Genomic DNA, 16,602 nt, shown 5'->3' with positions numbered 1-16,602 from the left:
AAAGGCCAAGAGAGTTGGCTGGGTTCATGCCCAGAGTTGCATCAACCCTGTGGGCACCTCCCTGATGTAGCTACCAACCATCCCTGTGCCTCTCACAGAGGGCAGGCAGGCTTCTCTCAGAAAGGCAGGGGGACACAGGGAAAGGACGCCGGACCTACTACAGAGAGCTGGGGCAGGACCAGTGGGACGCACTTCTCTGGGAAACAGAGTGGCAGGGTGGGTGGGAGAGGAGGATGGAGTGCTACCAAAGTACTTGCTGGCTCATCCCTGTCTACAACCTGGGATGTCTTCTGAGGGTTTTGGTCCTGTAGATGGAATGTGCAGGGTCTTCTCAGGGGCAGAGGGGCACAGTGTTTTAGCACACAGGCTCTGAGGCCGACTGATAGGGTTCACATCCCACACTGCCACTGGTTACAAGTGTGACACTGAGTAGGTTGTTTAATGCTCTGTGCCTCAGTTTCCCCATGTGGGGGTAAAATAGTGCCCTGCTTCACCATTAAGGATGGGGAGGATTGCTTGAGATAATTCAGCTGGAATATAACATGGCGGCAGTTCCATAAATGTGGACCCCACTAGCCTGACCACTATGCGTAGCATAAAGAGGGCCAGGACTGCAGCGGCACAGCCCCTGTTGTCCTCCGTGTGGATGCAGCCTCCTGGAGCCACGTGATCCAGTGGCCCAAGTAGGTGCTAACAGCAACTCATTGGGGATGGGCATCATGCTCCCCTGATTTCTAGAGGAGGTCCTTGGAGTCTATTATGAGCCAAACAGCATGCTAGATGGCAGGCAGATAGATATGCATGAGACACAGCCTCTGCCCTCTGCAGGGTAACTGGGGAGTCTGGACCACACTGAACACTGAAGGCGTCAGATAAGGCATGACAGGCATGGGTCAGATTCTCTGTTGGCCCAAGAGTTCCCTGGTCAGAGGAGGGTCAAGACAGACCCCTTCCCCCTGCCAATGCCTCCTCCTTCAGATTGGTTTCCTTTCTCAGCACCGGCAAGGAGCTCTAGGCTCTTACGAGGCAGCTCCTGGACGCACAGGAAGAGAAACCTCTTCTGCTCCTGGTCATGACTGAGCTTGGATATGATGCGCAGAATGATGGCAGTCACTTTTCAAGGCAGCTTGAAGACAAGGCGATACCAAGAATGGATGCACAGAGAGTGGGAAAGCACCTGGTCCTTGATGTTGTGCTTTCCCACTTCCCCACGTTTGCTCAGGCCTTTCCTGCCGCCTGGAATGCCATCTTCCCATCTCAGTTTGTTTAAAACCTAGCCCGTGGTTCAAGGCTCAATTCCAGCACGTCTTCTTCCACGTTGCCTTCCCCGATCTCCCAGCAGAGGGGACTTCTGACCATCCAAAGCCTCCATGGCGACATTCTCAGAATGTCTGCATGCAGATGGGACGTCTTCCTGCATGCACTGAGGCTTTCTAGAGGGCAGGGGGCTGTCTAGCCCATCTTCTGCCCTTCAGATGGGACTCTGTTTTATCTGGCAACCTCACAGAGAGGGGAGGGTGAGAGTGGCTGTCCCAGAGGAAGAAGGGTTTGGACTCTCACTGATGCTATTTGCCAACCTGAGAGTGTGTACGCTAGAGGTGCTGACCGCCATAGTACCATTAGATCAATGGCTACAGCCTGGATACCTGAGAACATGTTTGACTAGAAATGTCTTCTCTGCTCCCAAGCCACTCTCCTGCCCCAGACTCTGCCCATGGGGCCCAGGCAGGGGCACTGAGGTATGTCCCGGCCTTCTCTGCGACCCTAGCCGTGGCTGATGGGAGCTGACAGGCGGCCTAAAAACACGCAGCAGCCTGACGCCCCACTAATCTCCGCATCATCTGTGGGTGAATGTTTCCAACAGAAGTGGAAGAGACGATAAAAGGAGCAGTGTTCCTGCACGCAGCACTTTTACTGAAGCACGTTTGCGTGGTGATTCACATCAGCACATTTTTAATATCCATAAACCCATGCCGGCAAGGATGGGAGCAGCCTTGTGCCAAAGCTCCTGGCTTTGCAAATGTTCTGGACGTAGGAGAGAGTGGCCAGTGAGCGGGAAGCCTGGCTGTCTTGCTGGCTGGATTCCTCTGGCATGCTGTGTGCCAAATGCGATGTCCATGCCACACGCCCTTGGGGGGTTTCCTGAAGCCTCTGGCCCAGCCCCTCAGAGTTGCCACACCTAGACGAAGGCTTATCCAAATAGCCACTCTTGGAGTTTGCTCCCAGGCAAAGTTGTTCCTCACCCAGAGTTAGAATAACAGCTTCCCACTGCTTGATTAATGGGTCTGACAGTCAAAGGACCCTGCTACCCAATGATGGTGTGTATCCAAGGTGCCAGCCCACAGGACATCCCAGGCACGGCGAGGGGGCAGGCATGATCCCGGAGGCAGTACCTAGTCTGTCAGTCTTCCCATAATGTTCCAAGAAATGTTCAAGGAGCAGAAGTTGTTACCAAGAATAGGAAAACCTGGTCCCTGGTCTCAAGAAGCACAAATAGAGAGAACAAAACAAACAGGACAGTTACAGGACAGTGTGTATTATGGAAAGAGAATGGCTTGGTCCCTGAATTCAGGGAGTGGGTTGCTGCCCCCACTGAGGTTATCAGAGAAGATTTTGGGGAGAGGGACATTTGAAGGATGGGCCACATTCCAATGTCGAGAAAGAGGGGTGGGGCTCATTTGCTGAGGATGGGCAGCTACCAGTTGGGACCCTTGGCTCAGTGTGGGTATTGGGTTGGGATCTGGGAGAAGGGATGGTGATAAGCGAGGAGAATTCCCAGCCCCAGGATCTGAGGGTGGACATATAGACTGTACCAGCAAGACTGGCAGTTCCAAGAGGAGCTTGTCTAGTTCGGTTCAGTTTGGACACCAGACTCTTTCCTGTAACACACAGGTAGGACCCACCTGGTCCAGGCATTGTATTTAACAGTGTCTAGAGGGAGAGGCTCTTTAGGTCAAGACTTGATGAAGATGACAAAGGGTGTAGCTGGGAGTTACTGAACACGGAGTGCTATGGGGTTAACTCCCAGTGGCTCAGAGTGAGTTTATGTCAGCACCCAGACCTTCCTCACTAAGAAAGTGCTGGTGGCCTTGAACTAGCAGAGCCTACAAAGGAGCTCTGATTTGGTCGGGGCAGGAGGTCTTGTCCCCCCAATTCTGCTGACCCTCTTTGGTCTCTCCTAAGGCAATTTATACCCAGATTGCAGCATCTGAAGGTATAAGGAGGTTGATTAATTGATAATTCTTGAGCCCTGCTAATGAGGTTGTTTGAAGTTCCCTCAAGTATGACATGATCTCAGGGAAGAAAGTGTTCAGGTTCCTGGGTCTGGGCTGGGAGGGGCACCCTGCATGGTAGGCTTTCCTAGACCTCCAGATCATTCAGCAGTACATCCCATCCCACCCCACTCTCGTTCCCACCCCACTAAGTGATGCCCATCTCCCGTGTCCCGCTCTGGGTGAAGGGAGGTGAGGGAGCAGGAGGACGGGGCTTGCAGAGCCCATTCTGAATGCTGAGGGGGCACCTGGAGGTCCCGGGACCTTCTGGGAGGAAGGGGAGGTCCTTTCCTGATTCTTCTTCAGGTACAGTTCAACCACCTGCCTCAGGGGAGGCTGGTGACGGGGGAGATCTGGGCCCCTAGAGAATCCAGTAGCCTTTTTCCCCAAGGGCAGGGAGACCCAAGAAACACACCTCTGGATTTAATGCCTGGGTAACACCGACATTAGCACAAAGTAGTTAATTAAAAACTGACACCAAGATAGTAATGTTGGAGAATTTTGGACTGGAAAAAGGATACTTCTTCTCAACCTCTAATAGGCAAAGTCCTCTCAGTAATAGACTTTCACTGATGCTCTCCCAACTCCATCATTTAGTTTTTCCATGTCCATAAAGACTAACATTTCCCAGCATCTTTCATTTTAAGGCCCTCCAAAGCGTTTATCATGATGTGAATTGTGGTACTACTTATGCTCAGTAGATGTAGAAAAAAAAGTATTTGATGAAGTTCAGCATCCATTCATGATAAAAACCCTCAGCAAACTAGGAGTAGAAAGGAATCTTCTCAATCTGATAAAGGGTATTTACAGAAAAAAACCTATAGTTAACAAACAAACAAAAAAACCCAAACCAAACAAAAATCAAAAAAACTCTGTAACATTATTCTTAGGGATAAAGTGTTGGACACATTCCTCCTGAGGTTGGAAGCAAGACAAGGGTGTCCATTGTCATTACTTATTTCACCTCTGTACTGAGGGGTCTGGAAAGCACAAAAAGACACAGGATTGGAAAGCCAAAGAAGATAGGTCTTCACTTGCAGATGAAATTACTGTATATTGGAAAATCCAAAAGAATCTATAAAACATTAATAATCATTAGTATAATTAATAGTACATTTGGTAAAACCACAGGATATAAAGACATATAAAATCACTTGTAATTCTATAATCAGTAACCAGCAATTGGAAGATGAAATTTAAAGAGTGATACTATTTTATAATTGCATCAAAAATTAAATATCTAGATAAGTCTAAAATGTATAAAAATGTATAAAACCTCTAAACTGTAAAACAGTCCTGAGGAAACTTAAAGAAGACCTAAATAAAAGAATAGATGTTCATGGATTGGAAAATTCAATATTTAACAAAACGTCAGTTCTTTCCAAATTGATCTATAAATTCAATTCAACCCTAATCAACTTTCCAAGAGAATTTTTTGATGTGAATATTGACAAATTGATTCTAAACTTTAAATGGCAAAGCAAAAGACCTAGAAGAGTCAAGCAATCTTGAAGAATAAGAACAAAGTTGAAGGATTTTCACTACCAGATTTCAAGATTTACTGTAAAGCCACAGTAACTAGGACAGTGTACTATTGGCATAAGAATAGAAAAATAAACTAATGCAACAGAATAGAAAGACCCAGTATGTTGTTCCTTGATTTACAACAAAGGTGCCACTGCCATTTGGTGGTGGAAAGGATCATGTTTGCCAAAACTGTTGCTAAAAAAATTGTATATCTGTATAGAAAACAAAAATAAAAATAAAAACTTGTTCCCTACATCACACCATGTAAAATTAAGAAAGAGCAGCGACTGGGCTTCCTTGGTGGCGCAGTGGTTGAGAGTCCGCCTGCCAATGCAGGGGACACGGGTTCGTGCCCCGGTCTGGGAAGATCCCACATGCCGCGGAGCGGCTGGGCCCGTGAGCCATGGCTGCTGAGCCTGTGCGTCCGGAGCCTGTGCTCCGCAACGGGAGAGGCCACAACAGTGAGAGGCCCGCGTACTGCAAAAAAAAAAAAAAACTTAAAAAAAAAGAAAAGAAAGAAAGAGCAGCGACCTCAATGTGAAAGGTTAATCAATAAAACTTCTAGACATCAACAAAGTGAAAAAGCACTCTACTAAATGGGAGAAGTATTTGCAAACGATATACCCAATAGGGCATTGATACACAAAATATTTAACAGCTTTTACAATTTAACGGCAAAAAACCAAACAACCCAATTAAAAAATGGGTAAGAACCTGAACAGATGTTTTTCCAAAGAAGACATATAGATCCCTAACAGACACAAGAAAAGATGTTCGGTATCACTAATCATCAGAGAAATGCAAATCAAAACCACAATGAGATATCACCTGTCGCCTGTCAGATAGCTATTATCAAAAAGACAGGACATAGCAAGTGTTGGCAAAGATGTGGGAACATCTTTAAGTGGGAACCCTCATGCACTGCTGATGGGAGTGTAAATTGGTAGAAACACCATGGAAAACAGTATGGAGCTTCCTCAAAAAATTAAAAATAGAACTACCATACAATAGAACTTTCCACTCCTGGTAATTTATCCGAGGAAAACAAAAGCATTAATTCAAAAAAATATGTGTACCCCTATGTTCATTGCAGCATTATTTACAAAGACATGAAAACGTGTCTCTCAATAGATGAATGGATAAAGAAGTTATGGTATGTATACAATGGAATATTACTCAGCCATAAAAAAAGAATGACATCTTGCCATTTGTGACAGTGTGGGTGGGCCTAGAGGGTATTATGCTAAGTGAAATAAGTCAGAAAAAGACAGATACCATTTATATGTGGAATATGCTTTCCTATTCCACATATAAATGCTTTCATATATATGCTTTCATTTATATGTGGAATAAAAAACAAAATGAACAGACAGAACAGAAACAGACTCATAGATACAGAGAACAAATGGGTGGGTGCCAGAGGGGAGAGGGGTAGGGGGACAGGTGAAATAGACGAAGGGGATTAAGAGGTACAAACTTCCAGTTAGAAAATAAATAAGTCACAGGGATGTAATGTACAGCATAGGGAATGTAGTCAATAATATTGTAACAACTTTGTATGGTGACAGACGGTAACTAGACTTATTGTGGTGATCATTTCATAATGTATAAAAACACTGAATCACTATGTGTACACCTGAAATGAATATAATGCTGTATGTCAGTTATAATTCAATAAAAAATAAAAATAAATCTTCTAGAAGAAAATAGAGATTTTCATGACGCTGGAATAGGAAAAGTTTCTTAAACAGGACACAAAAAGCTCAAAAAAGCATATTTGTCAAAAGAAACCCCAATATTTAAGCCTTAGATTGGGAGAAGATATTCATACTATCTATCTATCTATCTATCTATATATATATATATATATGAAATATAACAAAGGACTTATATCTAGAATATATAAAGAACTCTTTTAAATCAATAACAAAAGACAAACAATCCAGTTAAAAAATGAACAAGACTTGGGGATAGATATTTCTCAAAAGAAGGTCTTCAAATGGCCATAAACATATGAAAAATTTGAACATCATCACTCATGATGGAAATGTAAATTAAAACCAAAATGAGAAAGCTCTTTACACCCCCACCATGGCTAACAAACAAACAAATAAGCAGATATACAAACAATAACAACAAGTTGATCATTCCAAATGCTGGCAAGGTCGTGAAAACCTATACTGCTTGGTAGGAGTATTCGTTGGTTTAGCTACTTTGGAAAACTATTTGTCATTATCTGCAACAGCTAAGCATGCATACAGATGGCCAACAATTTTACTCTGAGTTATACATCCAAGATAAAGAGAAGTACAACAACATTCATAACAGCTTTATTCATAATAGTGCAAAACTAAAAAAAGAAAACCCCTAAATATCCATCTACAGAGAGGAGAGACAAGTAAATCAGAATATAGTCAGACGAGGGAATACCACACATCAATAAAAAGAGAGTGAAATTTTGATACACAAAACGACATGGATGAATCTCACAGATATTATCTTGAGTCAAAGAACTCAGACATAAGAGAGTACATGCAGTATGATTTACATGAAAGTCAAAGAAGAAGATAAACTGCTCTGTGGTGACAGATATAAAAATAGTAGGTAGCTCCAGTGGGACGGAGAGTATTAACTAGAATGGAGCATGAGAGAACTTTCTGGGATGCTGCAAGTGTTTTATACCTTGATCTGTATGGTAGCCCCAATGTGTAGACAAAAGTAAAAATTCAAGAATAATGGACTAATCCCAAGACTTGAATTTCCCATGACAAAACTCCAGAATGATATTTTTGGGGTGGTCCTCATGCCTGATCATTATTCCAAGTAGATGATCCCATATCCACTGAGAAGTTAGATTGTTTCTAATTATTACAGAGGTTCGTTTTCTTGATTCATAGAAACACACTTCTAAAATGTGAATAGATAATGTCCAATTACACCCCCCACACACACACACACAAAAAGGATATACAAATTTGTTCCTCCACCTCCTGTGTGAGAATTGGGTGGCTCTGGTTAGAATTCATAATGCCTGGCTTTGGGGTGAACCACGCGCAGGGCTCTTCTCAACATTCCTGATGGTGTCATCTCCGTGCATGACCAGCCCCTGAGTGGGAATGAAGAAGGAAGGACAGGAGTCAGACTCCATGGCCTGAAAATGCATTCCTTATGTAAGCTTCAGATACCTGAAAGCTACACCACTCCTAACAAGAAAGTGAGGGCTGGGCCTCTGAGAAAAATGCCTCTGTGGGAAAGAAAAGCATTTTCTAAAAGGATCAGAATAAAGAATAAGGGCACCACCTTTGGGATTGGCATAGACTCAAGCAAATGAAGAGGTTTTTTTACGTGTTTAAAGATTTACTTGCTATCCTTTCAAAGAGGACATCAGAAATTTGACAGGATCTATTAAATTGAAAACTGCCTTATCCTTCAATTCAGGAGTTCCATTTCTAAAAATACTCACTCAAGCGTAGTCACATATATGCACAAGTACGTCCAGGGTTTGTTGGAAAAGTGAAAAACTGGAAAACCCCTAAATTGTTCGTCAATAGGAGAATGAAGAAATACATTTTAATTCGTCCATATACTGGAATACTATGCAACTGTGAAAAATAATGGTGTTGAGGTATATTTGATGACATTTTTCTATGTCTACACCTTCTTGTGAGTAAGAAAGCAAGTTGCTGAGCAATGTTAGAGCATGTTCCCAAATGTGCAAACGATATAATTTATAGTGCAAACTAAAAAAATGTTCCTAAATGTGCAAACTATATAGTTTATACTATTAATTTTAGTTTGCATATTTGGGAACATTCCCCAGTATTACTCAGAACTTCTTCCTCACAATACGTAAAACATGTGCACTAAAAATATCCAGTGTTCATGGTAATTGTCTTTGAGGGGTGTGGTCACAGGGGACTCACTTCCTGCCTGATCTGTTTCTACATCCAACGGATGTTTTCCAAAGAGTGTGCACTATCATACTTTTGTAATAAAAAGCAAAAAAAAATTGAGTCAGAGGGTGTGACATGTCTAGGTTTGTTCTTCTTTCTCAAGATTGATTTGGTTATTCATGGTCTTTTGTGGTTCCATATGAACTGCAGAGGTTTTTTTTTTTTCTGTAAGAAATGACACTAGAATTTTAACAGGAATTACATTGAATCTATAGATTGCTTTGGGTAGTGTGGCTATTTTAGCAATATTAAGTCTTCCAGTCCATCAACATCAGATATCTTTCCATTTTTTTGTGTGTCCTCTTTAATTTCTTTCATCAATGTTTTGTTGAAACATCAGTACCCAAGCCTTTCACCTCCTAGCTAATTTTATTCTCAAGTATTTCATTCTTTTGGTTGCTATTGTAAATGATATCGTTTTCCTAATTTCCTTTTCAGATAGTTTGTTGTTAGTTTATAAGAATGTTAGTGTATGTTTATTTTGTATCCTGTAACTTTACTGAATTTGTCAGTTAGATCTAACAGTTTTTTTGGTGGTCTTTAGGGTATTCTATACATAAGATCATGTAATCTGCAAGCAGGGACAATTTTACTTCTTCCTGTCTTATTTGGCTGCCTTTTATTTCTTTTTCTTGACTAATTTCTCTGGTGAGGACTTCCAGTACTATGTTGAATAGAAGTGGTGAGAGTGGGTATCCTTGTCTTCTTAATCTTAGAGGATAGACAGAATGGTACTGGCATATAGACCAATGGAAGAGAATACAGAGCCCATAAATCCACACACATATGGCCAACTGATCTTCGACAGCAGTGCCAAGAATACACAATAGTGAAGGGATAGTCTCTTCAACAAATGGTGCTGGGAATACTGGATATCCACATATAAAATAATGAAATTGGACCCTTATCTTACATATACACAAAAATCAACTCAAAATGAATGAAAGACTTAAACATAAGACCTGAAACTAAAACTCCTAGAAGAAAACATTGGGGAAAACTTTCATGACATTGGTCTTTTCAACGATTTCATGGATATGACACCAAAAGCAAAGGCCACAGAAACAAAATAAACAAGTGAGACTACCTCACACTAAAAAGTTTCTGTACAGCAAGGGAAATAATACAGGTGAAAAGGCAACCTATACAATGGGAGAAAATATTTGCAAACTGTATATTTGATAAGGGGTTAATCTCCAAAATATAGAAGGAACTCCTACAACTCAATATATAAGCAACGAAAGTAAAAACTCGATTAAAAATGGGTTAAGGATTCGAATAGACATTTCTCTGAAGAAGACATACAAATGGACAACGGTTATGTGAAAAGATGTTCAACTAATCAGGGAAGTGTAAATCAAAACCACAATGAGATATCACCTCACACCTTCAGGATGGCTATTATCAAAAAAAAAAAGACAAGTATTGGTGAGCATGTGGAGAAATTGGAACCCTTGCACACTGTGGCTGGAAAGGCAAACGGTGCAGCCACTGTGGAGGGTTCCTCAATATTTTAAAAGTAGAACCAGTAACCCCACTTCTGGGTATTTACCCAAAGGAATTGAAATCAGGATCTTGACAAGATATTAGCACTTTTATGTTCTCCACAGCACTCTTCACAATAGCCAAGAAGTGCAAACAATCTAAATGTTCATTGACAGGTAAATCAATGAAGACAGCATGATATATACATACAATGGGACATTATTCAGCCTCAAAATAGAAGGAAATTCTGCAAAGTGTGACGAGATGGGTAAACCTAGAGGACATTACGCTAAGTGAAATAAGCCAGCCACAGAATGACAAATACTGCATGATTCCACTTATATGAGGTATCTGTCATAGTCAGATTCATAGAATCAAAGAGTGGAATGGTGATTGCCAGGGGCTTGAGGGAGGGGAAATGACGAGTCACTAATCAACAGGCATGAATTCACAGTTAAGAAAGATAAATAAGTTCTAGAGGTCTGCCGTGTAACATTGCACCTATAGTCAACAGGTCAGTCTTGTACACTTAAAATTTTGTTAAGAGTGTAGTGTCATGTTAAGTGTTCCTACCACAATAAAAAAGCACACAACTTTTGTTTTTAAGGGACAGAAACAGGGAAAAACAGCATAGGTGGCCCCTCTTCCCCTCATCTGAGGTCTCTGGGGCTGGGAACGTGGAGACCCTGGCCGATGACTTCTGACTGGGAGTGTCCAGTTAGGTGGGGGGAAGGGTGATGGCTCCCTCAACCCCACCCCTACCATCCTCCCACCTACAGAGGGAAAAATAAGAACCAGAGGCCCCAGGCCCTCCCGGGAGGTCTGGTCCTGACAGCTTCCTCCTGGAACAATGAGCTGACACTGGATAGTCTGCAATCACCCGCCAGTTATTCTTCCTGTCGCAGCTCAATCAGCTTGTCAGAGCCTGGGAAAGGAGGTGGGTCACTGGATGTGCAGGTTCCGTCTGGACAACCTCAGAGCCCCTAAATGCATTCCAGCTCCCCGGGTTCTGAGCCAATTGCTTTGCCTGCCTGTGTTTTAGAGGGATGTTAAAAAAAAAAAAAAGGTGGCCAACTGAGCGAGTTGGTTTCAATTTCCTTTGTGTAAAGACGTCATGTGTTGTGTTCATGCTGGTGGTCTCCAGTGCTCGGGTGGTTGCAGTCACATGCTCGTCGGGAGAGAAGGGGTGACTAATGGAGAATGCCCACCTTGCACTGCAGTTTAGGCTTCCCTTTCCAGGGCTGATTTAAGCTTTCACGTCATTCTTCCCAAGTCTCTGTCTGCTCGTGCTGGTTGCCGGAGATAGCAGTGAAGGGGCACAGTCTCTACCCTCCAAGAGCTCAGAGCTGAGTGGAAATGAGCATGCGCAATAGCAGGGGTGTGGGATAGTGGGATGGGAGGGAGGGCAGGTGCCTGCCTCTCTAGTTAGTGGGACAGAGCTCTGGAGGGGCACAAGACTCCTAGGTTGCAGGCCTACATCTGCTACTTTTTATCCATCACTGTGCAATCTGAAACGGATCGCTTAATTTCTGAGGGCCTCAGTTTTCACCTGTGTAAAGTGGGAGGAAACCCCCTGTTCTGGCAACCCTCTAGAACGATTACGAGGGGCAAAAACCAGCTGTGAAGTTGCCTGGGAGAAGGGGGTACAAATGTGGCTTAGGTGCTGCCGTTTATGTTTGTTCTGTTTGCTGCTGCCAGTGAACAAAAGGCTATGACTTTGCACTTGGAGAAACCATACCTGGAACTTCTTTGTTTCTCTGAGTATACCCAGAGACCCCCCCCAGATCCCCAAGACCACTGTCAACTCTAACACAGCCCTGTTGCCCTTCACGATGAAGGTATGTTTGGGTAGTGCTGGCTGGTGGACCAGCTGTCCCGATTGAGCCCTCCTGGGAGCAACTGGTGCAAGCCCACTTGAGTTCAGGCTTGATGGTACCCACCACAAGGATGGAAGCTGGGAGCAGAGATAAGAAGGGGCTTTGCTGTTGTACAGAATGAGTCCTAGCCTATAAGTCTCATAGTTCATAGTAGAGCCTGTGTTTGTTTCCCTGTTCCTCTCCCTGCACCTTGGATGAGTATTAGAATGTCCCTACCTGGATGTAGCAATATTACAGGAAGGTGGAGTTGGAGGGTCACAGAGTAAGCAGGGTGACAGGATGCGGACAGAGGCATCCCGATAGGGGGTGAGCCTCAGGTCACAGGGTTCAGGAGGCAGGGGCTGGCTGTTCTCCCCAGGACACTATTCTCCAGCCACTGGAACCCATGCACTTGCTGCCCTACACTTTGCTCATCACTTTTCTCTCTCTTCTCCTCACTTCTCCCTTTTCTTTTCCTTCCTTTTCTTCTCCTCCCTTCCCCTGTCTTTCTCTCTGTCTTCACTCAATCCCAACTCTGCTCAGGTATCCCATCGTCTCCAGGTGCACCCAGCCCAGAGGCAGCAGTGCAAATTTCTGTTCCCATCTTCATTCATTACTAGCGTATTTTTTTTTACATCCTTGATCATAATTATAATAACCACCTTAAAATCCTTGTCTGCGAATTCCAACATCTGGATCTCCATTAATTGTCTTTTCTCTTGCAGGTTGATAACACTTCCCTGTTCTTCCTATGTTGGGTAATATATTTTTAATTGTATCCTACAAATTGAGAGTGTAATATTGTGGAGTGACTGGATTTTGTTACATTCTTATGGAGAGTGTTGATGATTTTTTGTTTTAGCTGGTCATTAACTTGTTTGGATTCAAACTGCAGACTCTTTTTTCTGGGGCAGCAACACAAATCTCACTGAGTTCTTTTATCCCCAGCTGGGCAGCTTTGAGCCTGCTCCATGAATGCATGGGTCAGCAGTCACCAGAGGTTTGAAAAAGTTTAAGTATAGAATTCAGGGCTCTTTGTCTTCAGATCTCTCCTTAGGAAGGAGATTCCCCTTTCACTTTCCAGCAGCTAAGGTGTCCCTGAGCTTTATTCTTTGTTGTTTAAGTCAGAAAAACTATGCATTTTCTCTAAGAACTTTGGTCACACCTCATGGTGCTTACTGCTCAGTGTCTGTTCCAGCTGACCTTGAACTGTCTTCAAGCTAAAAGCCATAAAAATGGGAAACAGCCTGTGTCCCATCCCTTCTTCCAGATGCCAACTCCCTTCCTGAATCTGCCTGCTTTTGTTCACTCTCCAGTGCCTTTAGATGGTTGTATTTTTACTTTGGTCCAGAGTTAATAGTTATTATCACTGGGTCCAATAAGAGTTCACTTGGCCATATCAAAGGTGGAATCCCTATTTTTCTCTCTCACCATTTTTAGAATGTGGCCTTCTTTTTAAAGATTGTCTCATGGTTGCAGGATGACTATGGCAGCTCAAGCCATCATATCAACATTCCAGGCTGGAAGGAGGATGAAAGAGGAAGGGCAACATGTGCTTTCCAGCTGCATCAGCCACCCTTTAAAGGATATTCCCATAATTCTCCCCCGGCAACTTCCAGCTACATCTCATTGGTCAGAATTTAATTGCAAAGTTATGAGTGAAATGTAATTATTAAGCTGGGCACATTGGTATTCCCAACAGAATTAGAGTTAACTTAGTAAGGAAGGAGAGAGGATGACTCAGGAAGGCAGCTAGAAGCTATCCCATTTCATAGGTATATTACAAAGAGTAAAAACGTTAATACATGTTCACTGCTCAGTACCACTCCTGGAACATAGGAAGCGCTCCATAAATGTTGGTTTTAGTATTGCTACAAGTTTCACAATAGACATAACCCAAGACACAATGGAAATCCTAAAGAGAGACACCTAGCCCGACTAGGAAAGGAAGGGTGACAAAGAAGACCTCCCTGAGGCAGTGGCACCTGAACCAAACCTGAAAGACTGACCAGGCAAGAGAGGAAAGGAATTCCAGGCGGGAGGAACAGCTCTGAGTAAAAGCTTGGCAGTGAGAAACAGCCTGTCGTGTGTAGGGATATTTCATAGAAAGTACAGAAGGGTGCGTGAAAAGGCACGAGAGGGAGTCAGGACTAAGACATGGAAAGGAGCTCGTTCATCTCCAGTGTCCAAAAGAGTGCCCAGCATATAATGGGAGATATATATTTTTTTCTTTTGCGGTACGCGGGCCTCTCACTGTTGTGGCCTCTCCCGTTGCGGAGCACAGGCTCCGGACGCGCAGGCTCAGCGGCCATGGCTCACGGGCCCAGCCGCTCCGTGACATGTGGGATCCTCCTGGATCAGGGCACGAATCCGTGTCCCCTGCATCAGCAGGCGGACTCTCAACCACTGCACCACCAGGGAAGCCCGGGAGATAGTTTTGTATGTGGTCAAGTAGCAGCCAAGTTGGAGAGCGCCTGTGTGTGCGCATGCGCATGTGCCCACACCCACACTCACGCTCACATGCCTCATTTACCTAACCCTGCAGGCCTCCTGTGGGAGAGAAGCCTGGTAGGAAACAAGCCCCGTGGTCCAAGAGCTGCAGACCTTCCCGTCTCCGGGCGTTCAGGGCAGAGGTGCAGAGCTGTGGGCTGGATGGTCACTGTGGCCCACTGAGAGAACAGGACCCTCACCGCCCATGCCCATAACTCTTCCCAAAGATGGGGGCTTTCAAAAACACGCTCGGCAAGTTTGGTCAAGCAGGAAGACAAGGGCTGATTGTGTGGGGAGGAGGCGAGGCTGGGGCGTGCTGCCTGGGCCTCTTCTGGCCTTCCCCTCCCGCCCTCACGCCAGCCTGGGGCTGGTCCCCCCAGTGCCCAGATCCTCCCGGGTGTGGGTTTGGGAGAAGTATAAGCACCTAGGCAGCAGACGTGCTTGGGTCTGCGGGTTTCTTCTCTGATTCTGCCGCTTCACTTGGGGACAGAGCATCCCCATAGCATCAGGCAGGGACTTCTTCTCCCGTCTTATTCTCTTGCTGCTGGAAGCTTCTCCTGGCTCATAATCTCTGTTTCTCCTGACTCCTGTCTGTGGTACTTCCCCCAACTCAGTTCAGTTCGGTTTGCATTCATCGCACAGCTGTGAAGTGCCAGGGTCCTGTCCTGGGCCTGGGAGAGCGTTGCCTGGGATGTGTGGTGTGTGCGTATGTGTGTGTAGGGTGAATATTTGATATTAGATATTAGAACATAGTAGATCTACCCTGTCTTCCTTTCTACTGTGGAGAAATATTCTATGTTATAGATAAACTGCAGTTTGGGCCATTCTTCGTTCATGGGTATTTAGTTTGTTTCTGGGATTTTGATATTCACATAATGCTGCAGCAGCATGCCCGTATGTGCCCCCTTCCCACACTTGCACGTAGGTGAATGGCTTGGGGCCGGGAAGTGAGAGGGGAATTCCAGGGATGCCAATGGCAAGTCACCCTCCCAAGCAACTGCATCAATTTACCCGCACGTGAGCTGTGACTATCACAACCCATTTCCTCAGTTTCCATTTTCTCATCAATGCTTGACCTTATCACATATTTAAAATGTTGTCTGTAGAATTATGTCCTTATTTGCTTGCCCCCTGCACTCAGAGTCCCCTTGAGGAGACTCTGAGCTCCTCAAGGACAGGGACTATTCATGTCTTGCTTAACTTTGATTTAGATTTTTAAAAAATTCCATTTTCTTTGTCAATTGATTTAGGAAGTTTAACTCTCATTTTAGTGGTTACTCTTGAAGTTTTAACAGGTACCTTTAATGCTTGAAGGTAATCACCTACCTTCCATCTTTCATGCCTTACTTATTCTTGTCCACTAATTCAGTTCCAAATTTTTCTCAATATGGCCATTATTATCATTTAATAGAATAGATGCTGTTTAGCTTTACCTACATGTTTACTGTTTTCTTTGTTCCCAGTTCCTTCTTGTATACAAGATCTTCTTTCTTCTTTCATTTTCCTTCTTCTTTTGGTCTTTTAGAGAAGGCATATAGTTGTAAACTCAGTTCTTTTTTCTGAAAGGCTATAGTCCTCTAATTCTTATTTTTACCCCAGCTCTATTGAGGTATAATAGACAATTTAAAATCGTACCTATTTAAGATGTACAACTTGATGATTTGATATACATGAACACTGAAATATTCACCACTATCAATCTAATTAACATATCCATCGCATAGCTGTTATTTTTGTGGGTGTGTGTACATGATGATAACACTTAAGATCTGCCTTGTTAGCACATTTCAGATATACAATACAATATGGTTAACTATAGGCAATTGTTGTACGTTAGATTTCCAGAACTTAACTTGCATAACTGAAACTTTGTACCTCTTGACCAACATCTTCCCATTTCTCTCTCCCTCCCAGTCCCTGGTAACCACCATTCTACTCTCTGTTTCTATGGGTTTGATTATTTTTAGATTCCACCTGCAAGTGAGATTATGCAGTATTTGTGTTTTGCATATGGCATAT

The sequence above is a fragment of the Lagenorhynchus albirostris genome, chromosome 5 (genome assembly GCF_949774975.1).
Source record: "Lagenorhynchus albirostris chromosome 5, mLagAlb1.1, whole genome shotgun sequence".
In the NCBI taxonomy this organism is placed as follows: domain Eukaryota; kingdom Metazoa; phylum Chordata; class Mammalia; order Artiodactyla; family Delphinidae; genus Lagenorhynchus; species Lagenorhynchus albirostris.
Note: the sequence above shows the minus strand (reverse complement) of the source record.